Source organism: Emydura macquarii, unplaced genomic scaffold (assembly GCF_026122565.2).
Source record: "Emydura macquarii macquarii isolate MOO-44397 ecotype Brisbane River unplaced genomic scaffold, CSIRO-AGI_Emac_v2 contig_3044, whole genome shotgun sequence".
Classification (NCBI taxonomy): Eukaryota; Metazoa; Chordata; order Testudines; family Chelidae; genus Emydura; species Emydura macquarii.
In genome coordinates, this window is record NW_027133181.1 from 561,913 (window position 1) to 583,516 (window position 21,604).

At 40.3% G+C, this 21,604-nt stretch overlaps 1 long non-coding RNA gene across 2 annotated transcripts in view; it reads left to right on the plus strand.

The window, feature by feature from the left end:
- Positions 1-4,417: 4,417 nt before the first annotated feature.
- LOC137141362 (uncharacterized) overlaps positions 4,418-21,604 on the plus strand; it is a 34,151-nt gene continuing 16,964 nt past the window's right edge. The window contains exons 1-2 of one of the 2 annotated variants that reach the window (XR_010916604.1): positions 4,418-4,766; positions 10,935-11,042. This is a non-coding gene — a long non-coding RNA (uncharacterized lncRNA). Of the gene's footprint in view, positions 4,767-4,953; positions 5,342-10,934; positions 11,043-21,604 lie in introns of those variants that run through there. The other variant, XR_010916603.1, reaches the window with a different exon arrangement.

Sequence of the window (21,604 nt, forward strand, 5' to 3'; positions counted from 1 at the left end):
TATATTGCACAGGCTGTCAAATCTTGGAAAAGGTGTTTCAAGGAAGACCCTTTTCACAATATTTCTCCCCCCTCTCCCCCCATAAAATTAAAGTCTCTCTTGTTTCCGTGGGGTTCTTTTGGGTATTCCTTTTAAACAAAAAAGAAGGGATGAAGCTTTACAGCCAGCACTCTATAGTGCTTTCATTGTGGCAAAAGACCAAATTTGAATCTGGATAATTTAGGCAAGTGTCATTTTACCATGTAGTAGCATTTAAAGAGTAAGCAGAGCCAAAATGGAATTAGCATTCGTTGTAACAGAAAAGCATATAACTATGGAGACAAGTAAACCTCAAGGTGAATTTTGAGTGAAAACAAATGGAAAAAAGAATGAAAATGATGGCACTAAAACTAATGCCTACTCGAGTGTTTTTCTGTCAAAAATGTAATGGGTGATACTCTTTGGATAAGCTAAAATTAGATGTACTCACCATAACCACTGCTGCTGTTTGTAATTTGATTCCATGCTTCTCTTTTTTTGTGTGCTCGGGGCGGGGCAGATGATATTGGAGGCCAAAAAATGTTTAGGAAAAAAAGACCTGATTTACTGTAAGTTCTGGCTCAGTAAAAGAGCAGTCGGAAAATAGGAGCAGTTAACTTTAAAATAAAATACTGTAAATGTGGTGGGCCCTTGTCACTTAATACCTACTGTTCTGGCCAAATGTTTTTCTTTTCCTCCAGATTCTTCATCCCCCATGACTCTCTCTTTAGACAAGGTGTTATGGAGCAGAAGGATGAACTGCCTCAAGCACCACTGTCCAACTACAGACACCGCCCCACACACTTACTGTGACAGCTCTTTGACCCTCTTTAATCACTCTCTAGTACTCCTGCTTTCTGTCATAGATATCACCCCACCCAGGCACCTCAGGGCCTTCTGAGGCTCCTGTGAGGGCTAATCCCCGCAAGCACCCCAATTAGTTCGGTCAGTTCCTGGTGACTATAAATAGCTAACACTTGTGGGGGGGGGGGAAGGGGTCCCTAAGAAGTCTCTGCTCTTTAGCTCTGATTGTATGGCACCAGATCTAATCTAAAGCTTGGGCCCTCTGCACTATCTTGTCTCTCTGGTTTTCCTTATCTTTCCACCTTTGTATTTTGGTTCTCCCAAGCACCTCAATGCATTTCCCCATCCACAACTCCACAACATTTCACTGATCCCTTGCCCTGCTAAAAATATCCCACTTCCTCATTTCCACCTGAAACAGCCCCTGGCTACCCTAAATTGCTGTCCATTCTTTTCCAGTAATCCCATTTTTCCTTACAATACTACCAGCTGTGCAGTGGAATCTCCCCAGCCTATGAATACTTTGAGGACTCCCACAGCAAACCAGGTAGCCAGCTGAGGCCCTAAATAAACCTTAAGCATTGGTGAAGATGGGTCATGGAGGAGTCTCTCCTGATCTTCAGCTGGCTAGAGGTCCATTGTTGCTACTCACATGACATGGACCCACCAAATGCCCTATCTCCTATTATTCCCTTATGTCCTCTGGCAGAGGTTCTCAAACTTTTTAAATGGAGCTCCCCCGGGGACTTTTGTGTAACAATTGTGCCCTCCTTACCCTGAACCCCACCCACTTTCAGAAAAAACGGCCTACATATCATAGGAGGAGTTTGACTGCTTAATTTGGTGGGGGCAAGGGGTAGCGGCAGCTCTGGCACCCAATGGGACCTGTTCCAATGGCCCGCTGTGCCAGAGAAAATGGCGGTGGTGGCAGGGAATCACACCTCATCGTCGGAATTATGCTCAGGCAGCAGCGCGGACGCAGCCATCGCCTCTAGGAGCCTACAGAGCCTGGAAGCGTGCCCAGCTGCTGCTGCTGGGCGAGGTGGGCGGCGACTGCTGGGAGTAGTGCTCTGACTGGAGACGGAAGCAGCTGCACGTAGTGCAGAGCATGGAGCTGGACCGGCTCTGTCTCCCGCTCTGTGAGCAGTTCTGGGCTTGCCGCCCACAGCAGCCTCCCCCGTGCCTCCGCTCCCCTCCTAAGGGTCCCCCATCCTGAATAGCTGCCCGAGGCTGCCTGTGTGAGGCGCCAGGGTCCCCACCGCCGTCTGGCCTTGCTCTCAGCCTGAATATCTGGCTCAATGTGAGGTGTACAGAGAGGAATTATGAGACTAATAACATTTACATAGATAATATCTATCTATAGATATAGGAGATGCTGGTCGCAGCTATGTTGTTAAGGTGAGTCCATATAACCATGAATTATAATCTATGGTTTGACACACATCCCACTAACATATAACGGAAAGAAGCTATTATTATTAACATTTTTGTGATTAAAGGAGCAGTTTTTATTGTTGATTTTTCAAAAAAAGTCAGATAAAGTTTTTTAAATGGCAGCCCTGAGTATAAGTCTACATCAAAAAGTAAAAAAACAAAAAAACCTCTCCTGATTTATTTGGCTTTCTCTAAAGCAGAATTGACTATAAATTTCAGAATTCAGGAATAGGCAAATTTTGGAACACTCTCATACATAGTATAGGTTTTCAGTTTTGAAACAAGTTACTAACAGTCTTCAACAGAATAGACCAGATCTCCTCCAGCTACGTCGTTATTAAAGCTTAATAATCCAGGGAGTCGGTTGGGGGGAGGGGTGGTTTGACTACACAATTAGCACTTATCAAGTTATTAACTACATTCCAGAAGTACTAGGCTATTGGAAGGGAAGAGCTGGGTGATTCAAGAGGAAAATAGGGAACTGTGAACAGTGGGAGCACAGCTTTGTTGTAAACAAAGCCCCCCACCACTCCAAAAGTCTTTGTAATTGAGTAGCAAGTTTGGCACTATTCTCTTTTTTTCATGACTCTTTTGGTTTTGGTATTGCATAACCCTTGATCCTCAGAAGAGATCCAGTTACAAATGATTTGAAGAATAGGCCTCAGAGGATTGTGGAAAAACTGTGTAAGATAATTGTGTTGAAAGTGTCCAAATGTCTATTTACAGCACTCTTAGACACCGAAAAAAATGACAGATTAACTCCTGAGACAATCCCAAATGATGTAAATTTTCCAATAAGGCTTTTACAAACATATAATGGTGCATTTAAATATTGTAATGTGGATGTCTTCTGAAAAGGTTTCAGCCGTCATTTGGTAATTAGACATTTGCTTTTTCATAGGCTAGGCAAATAAAGATACTATATGTTAGCTATATAGATAGCACATCCTATCTTGATTGCTGCCTCCCCAATGATCCCCTTTCTACTCCCATTAATCCACAGTACTTGTAATCACTGATACTGATCAATGTCGACATTAAAAAAAACCAGGAAAATTTGCACACAAAAAATTAGCTCACAGTTACAGTTGCTCAAATCGTTTTCTATCAAGGCAATTACTAAAGGTCAAGAAAATCATCAGCTTAAGTATCAATAACATCCAGATCAGAGTCAAGTTGCATCTCTCATCTGTAAAACATTATAATATACACCCTAAGAGTCCTTAGCTCCACAACCAAGCTCAGTTGCAAGACTGAACCAACCACAGTGCACACATCCAGTTCTTCATCATCACACTCAAACACATAACCTTATCTTCAGCCACATGTTAACATATATTCCCTGTACACACAGGTGTAGTGGTAAAGTACATCATCTATTATTTGTATATTAATCGGTATGAAGTCAGAGTTAAGGTTGTACATTTTAGGGTACAGGGTATAAGGGGAATGAGGTGTTGTGGGGGGAGAGGATGTTTCCGGATGGAGAGAAAACATACGTTGTTGGGAAGCTGAGCAGTGGAACTCATCATTGACTCCTTAGCCCTGCTGTACTTGTGTCATGGGCCCCACAGTAGAGCCCAACTGCCTGACCCCCCTAGTTTCATGATTCCTCCTATACACTTTCTCCTAATCTTTGTTCTTAAATTGTTCTTATTCTGCTGTTTTTAGGGTAAGGGAAAAAGGAAGAGCTTCATTTTGAACTTGGGTTAGGTGAGACAACAGAGGCACTGAGGCCAGGGAACTGGGCTTTGCAGTGGGAGTGGTGACAGGTTTACAGGTGGATCAGAGAATCACTCCAGAGCATCACAGACCATCCCTGCTCCCTGTACTCTCTGCCAACCATTATGCCTTCTTGCCCATCTCTGGCTCTTTGTGATACATTAAGCATGGCAGCAAGAGTCCCAGTTCAATAGCCCTGCTGATGTGTGTCACAACAAGCAGATCCTTGTCACAGGGTGTGCTGTAATTTTAAAGACCACCCTAGTAGTACATTCCTGCTCCAAGCTACAGCCCTTTAAGGAACAGTATTGTGGTGATTATAGACTCCAGAGGGTCACCTGATTGTGAGCTACTGCAAGGCATGCTGGGAAGGAGTGTCAAGGAATATAAGAAGCAGCTTCCAACCTCTGGGGTGAATGTAGTTTCAGTCTCAAGGAAATATTTGATCTTAGAGGGGTTGTGCTATAGTACTTATTAAAGAGTAAAATATATAGAGAGAGGGAAGTAGATGATGGAAAAAAATCTGTGGTGACATGCTACAGGCGTGGACTTCAGATTGCTTGTTAGCACTTGTCCTTGTTTAGGGGGCCTACAGCTTCTAGATAGGGTTAGAAGAGGCTCCATTTTCCTTTTCAAAAGCATACCTTTGGAAGAAGGCTACTGAGTGAGGAGAGCTGAAAGATTGTTTGTTCTTTTTCCTGGGAAGAGAAGGTGCTGCTTTGACTGGAGAACTAAATCACCCTGTTAGCTCAAGGAAGACTATCAGTGAGGATCTCTGCTCTGAAGAGGTATGATATCTGATACAGTTCTCCAGGGGGCAAAACTACCTACATAGTGGCTCTTAGTGGTTCTTGTTATTACTTTAACTAAACTAAGCACCATAGGGAGCTGATGGGACACTTCCATTTATATATCTAGATGCATATGTACTAGTTTGTCATCTAGGAAAAACACTGCTTTCATGTTCCCTTGCAGAGCAGAAGCTGTAGCAGAGGTCAACAACAGAAGTGTTCTAGAAGTATAAATAGACTGTGTTCACTTGCATGCTCTATGAGCAGAAGAAAACCTGGACTACAAAGATGTCCTTGTGCCTAACTTGAATAGCTGTAGCTGTTGTCCATACCTGCTGTTTGTCATCTTTGTTGATTGTGTCATGTCAAATACAGGCCCTGTTCCTGTAATGAGCAGCAGTGAGAGACTGGCTTCAATACAGCTCCATGTGGCCCCAAAGTCTGCCTGCATTTGCCTTGTAGCAGGATTGGGCCCTTAGCTTATAGGCCGTTTATTACAGAGGCATATTATTTTTTGTCTTATGTATTACCTTGTTTACTCTAGGTTCTATTAAAATGGTAATATTGCATAATTAGTACCTTCTGTGCATGATTTATATGAATGAAATTGGTGGTTGGATTGTCCTTTCCCCTCTGGCTCTGTTTGGTAGAGGGTTAGGCAAATGCAGTATATTAGGGATGCATACTTATCAGCTTTGCTGGGTGTAGGTTTGGGGTGTGTTTGTGTATTGTAAAAGACAGTTATTATCTGTTAGTACACTGGCAGACCACAAAGGCCTAACTCTGCTCATATTGTCCTGGGAATCTCTGATGGCTGTGAGTTTTGTTAGTTTATTTTACAATTGTTAATACATCTTAAAAGGAAGTATTAAAAATAAATAATTAATTTTATAGGGTAATGAAATATCTGACTTTGTCACCAGCTTTAATAAAACAATATGCTAGCTCAAAGAGGGTAACTTCAAAATACCTAAGGCAAAGCAGGTTCTTAATCATGCAGTACATCAGCTTGAAAAACTACTAGCCCAGGCCTAGCATCTACTTACTGTCCTTTGCCTGACACAAGGTATTACTCACCACAGGGTAATAGGTCACTAGTGTGCCAGAGGATGCAGCAAAGGAGGGACAGTAAGGAAGTTCTGTGTTGTTCACAATATGGCCTTGCGCAAACCACTTCATTTGTCTAACTTTCACCATGTGCAGAAATGAGAATAATGACAGATCCCTACTTCACAGGGTTGTGAAGATGAGTCCGTTTGTACAGTGTTTTGAACGTGTAAAGCACAACATAAGTGCAAAGTGGTGGTGGTGCTATTGTTGCTTGTACTCTAGGTATTTTAACCAGCAGGTGGCAATCGTCAACCCCATTTTAGTATGCTCTGACAGAATTTCCCCTTCATTTAAGAAAGATACTTTATTTTGTTGACCCCTTAGTAAGCCAAACAAAGTGACATACAAACTAAAGAGACAAATGTCTTCACCAAATGGTGAACAAACAACCAATCTAAGCCAGCCAACAGAAGCATACATAGCTTGCCTGTGTGAGACAGCAAATGCTGACTAGACAGAAGCATACAGACAGTTGGACCTTACCACTGAAATATGCGACACTTAACACTATATGTTCTTTGGCCATTTCCTTCATGGAAGAGCAGAGAAGAATAATGTTGTATTCCAAAATCACAGCTATGCTAAATTTAAAAATACGGTCTGTGCAGAACACTTGTATTTACAGCCATTGGAGCTGGGTTCTTCTATATTTTGATTCCTATGATTATCTCTGAGAGGGTTGAAAGATGTGTGGTGTAGTGCATATATTGATGGTCACTTTTCTTAGGATACACTGAGTTTCAGGTTCCTGATTTCCATTCTGTGCTTCATTCAGAAGCAAAAACCTGATTTCCACCTTTAATCATAAAGATCAGATAGACATCTTGGTGTTCACACTTGTGAGGTTCTTAGTTAGTGGAACAGTCCAATACCTTCTGCTACATTGAATCTGGAAATTGAGGAACTTTAATACTACATTTCAGAATTTTTTTTGTACTACAGTGTGTTAGGGACGACTAAGTATTTTGTGTGTGCATGCTGTCCTCAGTGAAATCAGTCTTTATTCATATGTACAAATACTAATATTAGAGCCTAGCAAGAAGAAATCAAATGAGATTCAGGAGCTGTTACTAGGTTCTCATCTTATTGGGGGGGCAAAAAAGGGGGAGAGCTTTCTGTCCTCTTATTTCCTCTTCAGCGTTTTGGGTTTTTCCTTGGCTGACCTTGGTATTAGAATAAATGTTCCAACATGTGCTCCTTTGTAGAATGAACATTTGTTTTTAGATTTTTTTTGCTGTGGATGAAAAGTAAATAGGGAATCTTGCAGTCAACTAACAGCATACACAAGCTGGCTTTATTACTATTAACAAAAAAATAGGCCAGCTTCCTGTACTAACCTCAGCACAGGAGTTATATAGGGCTTTCAAAGCAAGTTTCCTTTCTGAGGTAAACAACAAGGGAGGGGGGATATTTAACTAAACTTTCTTTTCAAATAGACTTAAGTTTAATTTTTAACACTTAACTGAAATATTTGTGCTTTAACTTTATTAGTATTCCACTTAACTACTTTCATAGTCATTTTTCACTACCCTACATCAATTTATAAGTGCATGCTCATTCTAACTGGAATTGTAGTGGGTTTGCTGCCAAGACTATTAGTGCTATTATCTCCTTGTGCTTTACTGATGACAATTTACACCAATTACCTCTTCCTGACTACAAAAATAAGGTCTTTTTTTAATAAAGGAAGGGAACTAGAAATGAAACATCAAGGATTTTGTGTCTTTAGTTGTGTAAAATCAGTGGAATACTTTTATTAAATTAACATACAATGTGTTTTATTAAGAGTAACAGCACTATTTGCATTTTAAATAACTGTAGCTGCCAATATACTCATTGTCATTTATCTGTTAGTTTTTGATGGTGTTACATCGTCCCCTGACTTTCTGAACCTTTGCCCTTGTGACACCCACACAACTCCATTATTCTTAATTTGCTCAGATTGAAGTTAAATCTCTGATCTGGTGGTTACTGAGAGCTAAACATGGAACCCTGCTTTGCTATAGAATCATAGAATCCTGCTCAGGAGGTCATCTAGTCTCTCTCAAAGCAGGACTAACCTCTGCTATATTCCCAACCAGGGCTTTGTCAAGCCGCAGCTTAAAAACCAAAGAACCACAACCCAATTAACTGACTACTTTTCAGAGGAGAACCAAAGAACCACAACTAATTAACTGTACTTGAAGACTCCTCCCCTTATTATTCATCCTTGTTTTTTATTTACTGATATTTTGCAATAAATAAGCAATCTCTAGAGACAGACAGATTTCAGTTGATTACAGTTGGAATGCTGTCCAAATTACTCACATTAAAATCCTCAAGAGGCATTATAAAATCCACTACCTCATAGCTGGAAATCAAATCAGACCCAACTCTGTCCTTCAGATGTGCAAATGCTAGTCCCACTGACCTGGTGGTATATTCAAAAGACTGCATGTGGCCTGTAATATGCTTGTTAGTCTAGTAGTGTAATACTATACACCATGCATATTGATCCAAAGCCGCCTTCAGTATGTCACTATCAAATAAGTCTACTGAATTCTGATCAGGATTTGAAAAATCCACTCAGTTGCTGGGGTGGGGGGGAGAGGGATGTACATCTGCAGGGAGGGAAAGGGGAACCATTTCTTCAGTTTAAGTTTTGTTTTTTAAAAATACCCTTAAATTTCTAGTCAATGTAGTTGTGACTATACCCTTCTAAATAGAAGTCATGCAATGTCTTCCTGAAGCAGCAAATATATAGCTCCTTTGCCAATGCTGCTGCCCTTAGATTTATCAGTGGCTTGGAGCTGTGTGTTTGTGTAATCACGCCACTGCCACAGCCTGTTTTACTATAGTAGCAGCTGTGACACTCGTGCAGTCTAGGTGCTCTGGGTTTAAGCCTGTAGATCCACGCAATGACAGCTACTGGCCACTCTTCTGTATTGCCCCAGTCAACCCACCAAACTACTGTATGGCATATACCCCGTATGTTGTTCCTGACCCTCTGTGTGTGTGTGTGCGTGTGTGTGCATGTGAGTGCTCGTGCGCTAAGTGTTCAGGATCTTCCATTCCAGAAGAGGGGATGATGGGGGGACATTGGCGAAGGGGCAACATTTGGCCCTTAGAATGAAACAACATAAGCTCTACTTGTATAGACTTATCCTTGCATAGATTCTTCCATTCAGAACAATATCTTGTAACTTAGAAGAAACCATTTCTGGGCTCTTAAGAAAAAATTGATTCCACAGAAATCTATGGGGCTGTCACCAGAGAGGTGTTGGTATGGCATACCATACCATCATGGCAATGCACAAACTTCTTGGATGGGAGTCTTGATTCTGTCCCATTGACTGTAATGGAAGCTTTGCCAGTAACTTAATGGTGCCAAATCAAGCAGAATGATAGCATTCTATGAGCTGCAGCCAATATACAAAAAAATACTCTTGGAAGTCAACAAGATGCACTTAAAAGACCTGAACCCACTAACACAAACCAGGGGGTGGGAGATAAACCTCTGGGGAGGAGGGGTGAAGGAGGAATCAGTTATGGATATGGGTACCGTAGCATCACTCTGATTCCCTGCCGAAGTAAGAAGTGGAAAGGATGTTCAGGAATTCTGTTTTCTGGGACAGATACTACAACCAACTACTGGAAAACATTAAGTTGTCAACCTGGAGTATGCAAAAGACTATGGATGCTAATATCTACAATGGACTCTGTCACCTTCCTGGAAGACAATAGGAAGAAAGTATTCTAGGAAATCATTTATTTGAATCTCAACAAGTGGTGTGGTCTTTCATGTGGGGTTGCTTGTTTACAATAGCTGCACAATATATTCTCATATTACAGATGTTTAAAGTCTAGTTATTGTCAGAAGTGACTGTATTTAAAAACAAACCCAAAACCAAAAAACCCCAATCCTTCTTATTGAATTAACTTGTATCTTCTTGACTGGCTAAAGCGAGATTTTTTTTTTTATTCCCTGTTAGTGCAGCAGTTACCAACCTTTCTGAGTGTGTGGACCCCTTTTCAACCTCCAAACATTTCATGGACTACCACATGCTACTAGTTTTTAGAAACTATATGAAATTATTTTTATTTGAAACTGTATATTTCCTTGGTGAGGATGTTCTTTTCCCAGACCCCCAGGAGTAGCCTCACAGACCATCAGGGGTTTGCGGACCACAGGTTGAGAACCGCTGTATTAGTGCTGCAAAGCAAACATAGCTACAAAAGAGTGAGCAGAACTCTTCTTCTAGTTTGGTCATCAACTGCTAAATTCTAGTTGCAGAACTTCAAAGTAGACTGGAACCTAGGGCCTTGGCTTGCTGAAATGGAACTCTTACCCTATTTTTGTTAGGTGACCACATTTTAAAACAACCAAACTTTAACTGCATCTAAGAACAGAATTGTATCGGAAAAGCCCTAGCCCATATGGAGGGATCCATTTATTTCTTAGTATTAAAACTTTTTAAATATTTGATATACACTTGACTGAAAAGAAATAATCTCTAACATACACTTAAAGGTCTTTCTCACTGTACATCTCTGTACTTGATTAGTACAGAATTAGATTTATTTAACCTTTTCATAGTACTAAATTTACTTTGTGCTACAATCTTTCTTGAGTGCACTGTGTACAAAGGGTCAAATTTTCATACAGAGACCAGGATCTGCTACAAAGAGTTGAGTTACTGCATAAAAAACTGGATGATTCTGTATGCAAATGGCAATTCGCACCTGCAGTTACCCAATTTCCCATTGTGTTCATAATTGCATCCATGCCTGTAATTGTGTACACAAATATCACAATTACCTGCCTGCAATTATGTAGCATATAAATTATAATGGTTCTGAACTGCATAAGCTTTACTGCTATTAGCACTTTTTTATACCAATATAGCTACATCTACTCTAGGAGGGTTTTGCCAGAGTAACTATACCAGTAAACTGGCAAAACTTTACAGCGTAAACTGGTCCCGAGGTGCAATGTATCTTATGCTCCACCACTTCTTGTGCCTAAAATTTAGTAATATGCCTATAATCAAAACCTTGTTTTTTTCCTTTGTTTAGCTCCCAACTCAAACTGTAGTTGAAAACCATACCAAAACACATTGATGGGATTCTTCTTGTTCTTGGCCACCTGTTCTCTGGAACCATTTAGCTGTGACAACAACCTAGGTGAGTGCTGGAGCCAGCAGGAGTAAATTACTTTGCAACAAAATGTAACTTTACAGTAACAACCAACCCCCTCCAAGAGTGAATACCTCTAACTTTTTAAATACCAACCAACAAAAATCAAATGGCTTTTCAAATGAGTCTGGCTTTGCAAATACTCTAGCTCAAGGTTCTTGAAGATCTCTTACCATTTCACAAAGTTCTGTAAATAAGCTCCTTAGCACTTTTGCCAAAGGTCTGTTCAGCAATAGATATGCATGGAACTTACGTGCCTAATTCCTTCTAATACAAATTACCCAAATAAATCACATGTTCCAATAACAGATGACATTTAGTCCTAAACTGAAAACACTAGCATGCTCTTTAGCAAAAGCTACACTTGCGTACATATTCACGAGAACACTGGAAGCTTGAAAAAATAAATGGGCTCGTGATCATGAAGGAATACTACAGGGTCCTGTAGTGAAGGGCAGGACTTCACAGTACCTTCTTACTATCCTCTCCTCACATGGTGCTTTGTAAAAGAGCTGTAAGAGTGGTTGGTTGGAAGATAGAGGCTGAAACACACTTCTATTGATCATAGCACTGTCTAGAACTGCAAAATGAACCGTATTTTTTAACTTAAAACTATGGGACACTGGTAAAGGTCATTAAAAGCTCATGTAGTCCTGAGGCGCCATTCTTTCCAGAGCTCCCAGTTAAGCAAGGCGAACAAGCCCAGTGTGAGGTCCAGACAGTCAAATCAAAATAGTGACCATTCTTGTTAATACTAATCTTTGAATAAAAGACCTTATTGATTTACAGGATTTCTTACTGCTGAGTGAAACTCTGGGCTCCAAATGCACTCTGGCTTTGTGGATATTACATTGGGGATCTCAAGTCAACTTTGGTGGCTCTGGTTCTTCTCTAGTTAAAATTCACAACTTAAGACATTGTAATGTGTAGAAATGCAGAATGAAGGGTTATGTTGCTTTTTCCCCTAAAGTGAAGATAAATTCGGTGCCAGTAAATTCAGGACTCATATATATTACAACTTTGCAGGGAGACCTGGTTGCAGTAAAGTTGTCCCATTATGGCTAAGGTCTCCTCTATGCTGTAAAATGAAACGCTGCTTTAAATGGGCCTTAGCACAGCTACGAATCGAGTCAGTGGGCAAGCTTTCAGTTGGTCTTATAGTTTAATTTTCTCAAGCCATGTGTATGCTGCAGAACTGTCAACCTAACATACCTTGGCACATAGCCACTGCAGTTATTAAATTGTGTGTGCACACACTTGGCTTCTTGTGTTGGCAGTGTGTGTTCTCCTCAGGAGCACTTGTATAGGTTGTATTGTCAATGTGGGGCATTGCAGACTGGCTCCTGTGGCCAGGCCAGTGACAGTTAACGTAAGCAATGCACTGAAACTGTCAACCTAATTACATAGACAGTGACTACGCTGCTTGGGGAGGTGGTGTTACTTAATCAGCATACAGAGGCACTTATGTCAGCAGGAGCCAAATGTAAGTGAAGACACTTCCACAGCTAGGCCTAAGCAACAGACATCCTCTTAACTACATAGTGCAGACCAGGCCTCAAACACAATGGTTAAGGATCCTACTAACTGCAGTTGAATAAATGAGTCATTCCACTTGTAATCAAAGTACAATAGACAATGCACACTGTATATTGTGTCCTTGTTTTCACTGAAAGAAAATCTAAATCACTAAATGATGACTTTAACAGGCATTGAAAAGAATGACTTAAACTTAAATTTTCCAGGGCTCATTTGCACTTGTCCAATTCTGATTATTAAGAAAACTACTGGGCACAGCCTCAAAGGCTAAAGGAAGGCCAGCCAAAATGTCTTTTTAATGTAAATAAGTTAGCAGTCTCTTTTCCAGGAAGTCACTTGTGTTCACTTACCTAATGCAGATATTCAGGCTACTCAAAGATGTTTTACTTCATCTTCATTTATGCGTTTAATGTGTCTATTGTCTGAAATTGCAGAACTACTTGTGGTATGTAACATAATGTAAATCGGCCTCTGTACCAGATGACTGGAGGGTAGCAAATGTAATGCCAACTTTTAAAAAAGGCTCCAGAAGCAATCCTGGCAACTATAGGCTTACAAGCCTAACTATAGTAAAAAAACCAGAATCATCAGACACATAGATGGACAACATTTGTTGGGGGGAAGAGTCAACATGGTCAAACACTTCCATGTTGTCTATGCTTTTTTTACAAATCAAAACAAGACTTAACTAAATTCTATTTACAGTAAACCTAACTGAGCTGTTTTTTTCTGCTTCATGTTACTCCCACCACTACAAATTCAGATATTGGAACCAGAATTTAGCTGTTGCTTTTGTCAATGCGTGCCTGAGACCAGGGTTATTCCCAGTGCTTAATTTGTGCCAGGGCTCAGCCCTGCCACCTCTAGGTTTGGCAGTTCATAGCCGCAGCACCTCTGGGCTTGCTGCATTAGTTACGAATGGGGGGAAAAAAATTGCTGGAGTCCCAATACCTTTCATCACAAATTAAGCACTGGTTAGTCTTTCACTGGTACACTGCTGCTTCTGCTGTGAACAGAGTAAAAAAATTGCTTTAGTTAAACTAATCCAGGGCCAATCCATTTGCCACTTAAAATAATTAGTGCTGTAGCATGGTGCTACTTCACCAGCTTTCTGCATGTTGGAGTGTCTCTATTACATAACCATATGAGTGGAGAGTAAAGTAGGACAAAATGGGGTGGTGGGTGCACAGGGCTCCAACAGTCATGAAGAGAAGCTATTCCCAGGCAAAACTCACCTCTTGCCTGACCACAATCCAATAGAAAGCCTATTTGTGACTTCAGTCAGACACTATCATGATTTCAAGGTTTCATTAATGATGTTTTGGAAAAACTTGCTTTAGAGATGCAGTTGTTGCACACTGTTGTGAATAGGATGACCAGACAGCAAATGTGAAAAATCAGGATATGTTTTTTGGGGGGAGGGAGATTGTTGCATATAAGACGAAGCCCCTAATATCAGGACATCTGGTCACCCTAGTTGTGAATAACCCTTTCCATTTATTTAAAATACAAAAATGTGTGGCTTAAATACACTAAATGAAAATGACTTATTTTCATTTTGTATTAGGCTGGTTTCATGAGTATAAAGCTTTCTTGACTTGCAATAATTCCTGCTGTACTAATTGTGATAGCACAGAACTTCTGACTTCATAAGAATCATGACAAGTCCTAGAACTTCTGGTAGGCCATAATTGTGAGCATAGGTGCTCCCTTTCTGGAAGGCAGGGAGGAGATACCCTAACTAGGCTAGGTTATTCCAAATAAAGCTACCAAGAGCCATAAATACATGGGGCTATACAGCATAATTTAGAATGCCAATATACTTTGAACTGTCACAAATGTAGAGGCCAGTGTCAAAAGCCATTTACACTGAAATGCTGCCCTTTCTCAGCTCTTATTTGAGTGGGAGTTGAGGGCTCCCTGCTTCTTCCAAGGGGCACTCCACACCTTTCAGGCTTGAATATGTCTGAAAGGTAAATTGAAAGTTGTCTTTACCAGCCATGGGCAAAGTCCAAGTCCCCTCTGACTTTTCAGTTTCTTTTGAAATGGTGGCTGACATTACTAATGCCTAAAGCAGAACAGAAAAACATTCCTTATCATTTGTTACCTGTTACTACTGTTCTCAACAAGCACAAGTGGGAACCAGGTGCTTTAGAGCTTGAACCAGAGTCTAAGCATGAAGTAAAGGAGGATCTGACTTTTTAGAAACCCTTTTGAGCTAAAATGTGTTTGTAGCTTCTAAGGCAATGTAAACAATTAATGATTTGGGGGCTTACTAATGAAAACATTTGTCAGTTTACTTTTCTTTTAAAACAAAGAGCAAAAATAATTGATTAGTGGAATCAAAGGTAAGTAAAGAACCTGTTCTATAATGCCTTTCATCCAAGGATTTTAAAATGCCTTATTTGTATTACCATAGGACCCCTCATGGGGCAGGACCCTGCTGGGGTGGGTGTGTGGGGGTGTGTATGTACACGCACAACAAAAAGATGGTCCCTGCACCAGAGAGTTTACAACTGAAGTATAAGACGAGATAATAGATGGACACAGACAAGGACATAAAAGAGAACAATGAGATGAGGTCAGCATGATAGGCAGTGGTTTCTGCACATGAGGTAGGTGAATATAACTATTCAGTTTACAGAGGGCAAAACTAAGACATTGTCCACCCTTGAGAATAGCACCAGTTCAGCAACTGATGTAGCTTTGTCCCAGTGATGAACCCTAAGCATAGCCAATGGTAAGCTAGGGTTTGCAGCAACTGGAGTTCCTTTGCTTGAAAGAAAGCACTAAAGTGGATTTTTTTTTTTTTTTTTTGTGGGGGAGCATGTACTGAGGATTCCTGAGGCATCTTAATGGTGCTTAGTTACCACAGTGGTTGCTTTATGTACCAGAGATAGAAAGAGACTCTCCAAAATCTAAATCCAGCAGGAGGAAAGCACTCAATATTGTTCTAAATAGATTTTAATAGACCAAAAATATTCCTGTTTTCAGCTAAGTTCTGCATGATGCTGGCTGATGCCATTTCTGTTTTTTTGCATTTATTTTTTGGTTAAGTGTTTATATTAAAGCAAACAATTTTTTCTCATTTCAAGTTTTTACACGCACACAAAATAGCAGATGGACTGAAGTCCAAGCAGCTAAGTAATTATTTGTTCTGCCCTTATGTCAGGGCAGTGAAATTGCATGAGCACAACAAGCTTGGCAGACAAATTGAGGCTCTGTAATAGCTAAATGGTGCCATAATCCCTGGATTTTTTCTACTGTAAAATAGGAGTTTCAGTTCCTCATGTGGAAGAACCCAGGTGTAAATATTTGTTTAAATGTAGGCATTAAATATTGTATTAAGCTGAATGAAGTTGATCAGAAATCCAATGGCTTGTTTTCTCCTTCCTCCTTGGGATGGTAGTGGACTAGTGGTGGAACCCGATCTTTCAGAGGTTGAGATTCTCTTTTCATGCTTATCATGGATCTAGATCAGATCCCACTTGATTCTGGATCATGCTTTTCTCCTCCTATACCTACACCCACATCCATGAGTCCTTTCCTCTATAAACTACTGTTTCTAAAAACTTGTACTACTTAGTTTAGTACTTTAAAAAGTATCTAGTCTGCACCAGTAAGGTCTACATGGTGCTACTAAAGCACAGTACTTCAGAGCATTTTACAGTCCACAACCCTCATAATCTGGACCCTGGTGCCATGTAAATGAGCCACTCTTGGCTTTCAAGCCAAAAATTTAAAAATAAATCAATCTAATAAAACAAGATGAAAATGCATACTTTATCTGTCCCCTTCTTGTACACTGTACACTTCCATCCCAAAAGTTAGCAAGTGCAATATTATATCATATTACATACCAAACTAGGATAACTAGTCATTCAGATAATATATTTTTTTAAAAGCAAGCTTTTTCAAGTACGAGTAAATTACAATCTGTGTTGGACCAAGTGTAAGACCATCAGACAAGATCAGGCTCCAGAAGAATAGTGCTATCCAGAATATCTGTGGATGTTGGTAAATATTGCTAATGCCCAAATCTTGTCCTTTTTTCATTTTCCTTGTTCCTTTTTTTTAAAGAAACATATGTGCTAGATCCCTGAAGTGACATGTTACCAGTCAAAGAAGGCAGAATTTCATTTAGACTATAGTAGACCTGCAGAGTTACAAACACCTGGGAACAGAGGTTATGTATATCTCAGAAATGTTCATAACTCTGAACAAAAACTTATGAATGTTCTTTCAAAAGTTTATAACTGAACATTGACTTAATACAGCACAGTTTCCTTACCTAGTCAAATCTTTTAAACTTTCTCTATTTTTAGTAGCTTACATTTAACACACTATTACACTGTATTTGCTTTTTTTCTCTCTGCTGCTATCTGATTGTACGCTTCCGGTTCCAAATGAGAGGTATGGTTGACCAGTCAGTTTGGTACGCTGGTGTTTTGTAACTGAGGTTGTCTGAATCAAGTACAGTAGAAATGTCTTGGTCTGAGATTTTTCCCTTTTTTGTAATATTGTACTGTTAAGCAATCTGTTTGCTAAAGCTATAAAAGTTTGAAAAGAAACAGATGTACCTATACTTTTTATTGTGAATTATAAAATTGTTTAAGCTGTTCGAAAAGAAATACTTATTTCATGAAAGGTTAAATTCTGCTTGCCTCACTTACAAACTCCCATCTATTTCAATAGGAACTGAGAATGAGTAAAGTAAGTAGGATTTGGCCCAAAATGCATCTTTCCACAGATGCATTCCTTGAGTCAATTGCATTGCTGAGGTTAACTAGACTTAAGTCGCTTGACTTTCACCAGGGATGAACTTGTCCCTTTGACTGAAATGATCATCTCTTTTGTTCACTTTGACTTTTAAAAACTCACCTGTCCCTCTAGAAGCATGTGTTGTAAAGACGACAAAAGGCATTCATCAGCCCATTGTATTGTCTATGGGGAATATTCTGTATCAGTGGAATCATCCCTACATAGTCAAGTCCACTATAAGGCTGTTGTCCCTAGAGCATCTTGGGAGCCAGCATCTAGGCCTAATAACTTAGACCCTGATTCAGCAAAACACTTATGCACCTTCTTATCACTAAGCATGTGAGCAGTCCATTGGCTATAAAATTCTTCATTTTAAGCATATGTGCAAGTGCTTTGCGGTGTTGTGGTCTCTTTTTCCATACACCCAAAGCGGCAGAGTAAAGATTGTATGGTCAGCTTTGGCTTTTTGTTTTTGTTTTGAATACTTCAATTTGCAGTCTTAATGTTTTTTAATGTAGCTTTTTTGTTTGGAATTGGTTCTAATTTTCCTCCTGATGCTCAAATCCAATGGTACAAACAACTAAAGTATCTTCCTTTTAAATGTAATGATGTGGAAAATGTGTATATAATGCATATATTGACACTTGTTTAGGATGACCTGCATAATTAATCCAGGTCTCTGCTACCTAAACTGTTGTAGATAAATCTTTGTAATGAGTGTCTCTTCCCCTTCACAAATACAGGATTAAATTACTTGTAGTTATATTTTTCTCATCTATTTTGGTTCAGAGTGGGACTATATACTCATGAGATCTCCAATCTATTACTTTGGTAAACATTTACCTTTTCAAGCTTTAATTCTGTAAGTAGGGACTGTAGCCAATGAACAATATGTAGTAGAAAGGAACCTTTCCAGTGCTACAAAATTTTATAGCAGCTGTGATCAAAATGTCTGGCTTCTTTGTTTTCCTTTAGATTTGCTCTGCAATGATTATTTATCCATCAATAAAAATGGACTTGGAGTGAAATTCAGGTCCCATTGATGATGATAATGGGATCTTCACCATTAACATCAATAGACTTCAGTATGACCAGGATTTCAGCCGTGAAGTTTATCTTGTCTCTTTTTAATTCTCATTGTTCCCCAAACAAACGTGTAGAAGAATACATGCAAAAACACCCTTTCTGCTCAGTGTAACTAGCACAAGTTCATCTGATAGGTGGACATCAGGATTGAACTATATTGATACATGTGGATTTGTTTCAAAAAGACTTTCCAGATTATTTTTCATTCTCTGGGAGAGATGGATAACTATCCCTTTCATAAAACTTTTGTAAACCTGTATAGAGGGTAGTTTTCTACCCTGAAAAAGTGAAACATTTCAAAAGAAAAAATTGTCAAGTGCACACTCAATAAACAAATGCATTAAATCATCTTGAATTTCAGTTCGGGGTTTCAATAACCAAGAAAGTGATTTGTTTCAATAAAACCTTTCAAGCCTTAATCTCAACTCTATAATCCCAGTCTTGTGCCAATACATTTCTACTGAAATTAATGGAACTTCATGGTCATAACTGTAGAAATAGGACAGAATCATGCTCTTCAACTACATTATGCTCGCAAAGTCAAGTACTCAAAGATTGGGAAAACTTGGGTTGTTTGTCTGTGCATTCTTAATTCAGGCCCCCTCGTGCATATACATTGTTTAATTATTTGGTCACATACTATCTCTTCTACAAGACATGGGCTACATTCAGTGAGCGGGTAGTTAGCCTCTCTATGTATTATGCGCACACACACCCCCACCCCCAACCAAACCTATTTCATTCTCACCATCCAAACCCTGCGCTGAAAACAAAATAATTTCCTCTTGAGCAATTCTTAGCTGTCCTCATGATAGTATTTGAGTGCTTCACAACTATGAATGAATTGAGCTTCACCACACCTTTCTGAGATGAGGTGGTGGCATTCCCACTTTCCAGATGTTAATAACTAAGGCACAGAGATTAAGACTAAAATTGTCAAATATCCACTAATGATCAAGGTGAGCCCTAGCCAAACTTCACATCCCTGCTCTGCTGTAGGTAGTCACTAGTTTCTCAAACAGTTTTGGGGCAGGGGGGGGGTGTTGTTTTTTTGGTTTTTTTTTTTTAACATGAGCAAAACATTTTTCCCTAGTCTCATTCTCAAACGCCTAAAACAGTTCTGGTTGAAACTTGAGACTGAATGGCCAGAATGTTCCATGCTGGGGGTCTACCTGAGTTTATCAAAGCCATAAACAGCTGAAAATAAGGTCTTCTGATGGAAAGTATCTGGCTACCTGCATTGTAGGCTGTGCTATCAGTTCTGCCTGTAATACTAACCTTAGGTCTAAATTGTGTCCACCTGTGAAGGCCAGGAAGGGAGGGTAGAATGTGAAAGGAACCTTTTCACCCTTGGGCTCTTGTATTGGGACCAGCTATGCCAGTGGTTCCCAACCTTTTTGGCTCAAGGGCCACAGATATAATTTTTACAGCCCTGAGGGGCTAGTAGTCCTCCCCAACTGCAGTCAGATGGAAGGAGTTCAGATCTCCTGTCTCCCTGGGTGCAGCAGGGAAACTGCATGCATCCTGTAGCCCTGTGTGCTCCACCTGGGTCCCTAGGCAGTGGCTCCCTTCTGCAGCCAGGGGGATGGAAGATCTGTGCTCCCCTCCCCCTGGCTCCAGCAGGGACCCCAGCACCTATGGACCTAGGCAGAATGCTTTTGCCATGCTCCCTGCTACAGCCAGGGGGAGGGGAGTGCTGATCTCCCATCTTCTTGACTGCAGCAAGGAGCCTGTATTGGTCTTTTAACCCTGCGGAAACACGCTCCCCCTGGGTCCTTAGGCAGTGGCTCCCTTCTACAGCCAGCAGGACTTAAAGGAGGAGTAATGGAGTTGGTCCTGAACCAAAACCGCAGATGTAAACTTCCCCCAACAAATCTAATTGTGATGGTATCTTGCATTTGTACTCTACAGCTTGAGCCCCTCTCTAATAATATCAAAGTGCACAACCAAATGTTTGTCAGACTATTTTAAAATGATGGAAAAAGGAAAATTGATTTGAATAAATGTGCTCTGAAAAGAGTGAAGCAAACATTTAGCTCTGAAATCAATTCTCAAATGATACTTTTTTTGGTGGGGCATTTCCTCTATGGGTTTGTTAAGGGCTTTGTAATCTCCTCTATCGTATTACTAAGCTAAGAGAACATGGCTGTAAAGTGCTCAGTGATGTCCAGGCAGATCCATACCACTTGCTTTAAGAGCTCTAATATACTAAGGGATTTTCAAACAAAAATAATCTCTGGTATTGTTTTCTGTGCTGCCTCAGTATCCAGGGCCAATGTGCAACTGTCTGCTTTTACAGAGTAAATTGTGTCCTAAGGAAGCTGTTTGCTGTGGATGAGGAGTCACATTTACAAAAACCTCTTGTACCACATTATACCATTTACAGAGTGACCTTGGATAGTGTTCTTATTGCTAAGAGCACACTATGTACCATCTCATATGCAGAGGGCCAGAAACAGTGGTGTGCACTCAGAGCAAACTGGAGGAGAATGGAGGGATAACAATAGATGTAATGTCAGTCAGTAAGCATCCTTGAAATGTTAAGTTCACTAGATTAAAGGAAAAATCCTGCCTTCTGTTGCACCAGGTGGGGTGTGGGGGGAGGAGGGGAGAAATGTAGATATCCTAGGGTCCCATGAGCACACACTCTAAAACAGCAGCAGGAGAGGATTCTATTCCTGTACTCAAGACAGTGCTAGGATGAGAAACAGGTTTATGCAGGCTAGAGGGCAGCCTTACTGGTATAGGAAAGGAACAAGTCACCAGCATTCTTGCAGGCATGTTGTACTTTGATCAGCAACAGGAGCTAGAAAGTTGCCTTCTGTGCCTTTTTTAAAAAGAGAAGGGGAAACAATTTACTGCTTTCTGCTCCTGGCCCATCTCTCTCCTTGTCCTGCACCTGCAAAGTGATTGTAAGATCCAGTATTGACACACACTGCTCCTCATATCAGCATGGCTCAGAAGACAAAGACAGGATTATGCCTTAAATATGTGTGGTTCATCTGTAACTTCAGCCTGGAGCTGTTCAGATTTTGAAGGAACAGCGCAAGATGAACAGTCTCAATTTCCCACTACAGAATAAAGTGGTTTCCTACTTCTGCAATTATGGGAATACAGTCTAAAGAAACATGAGGTATATGGTGGGAACACAACGGCCAAAGGAGCGG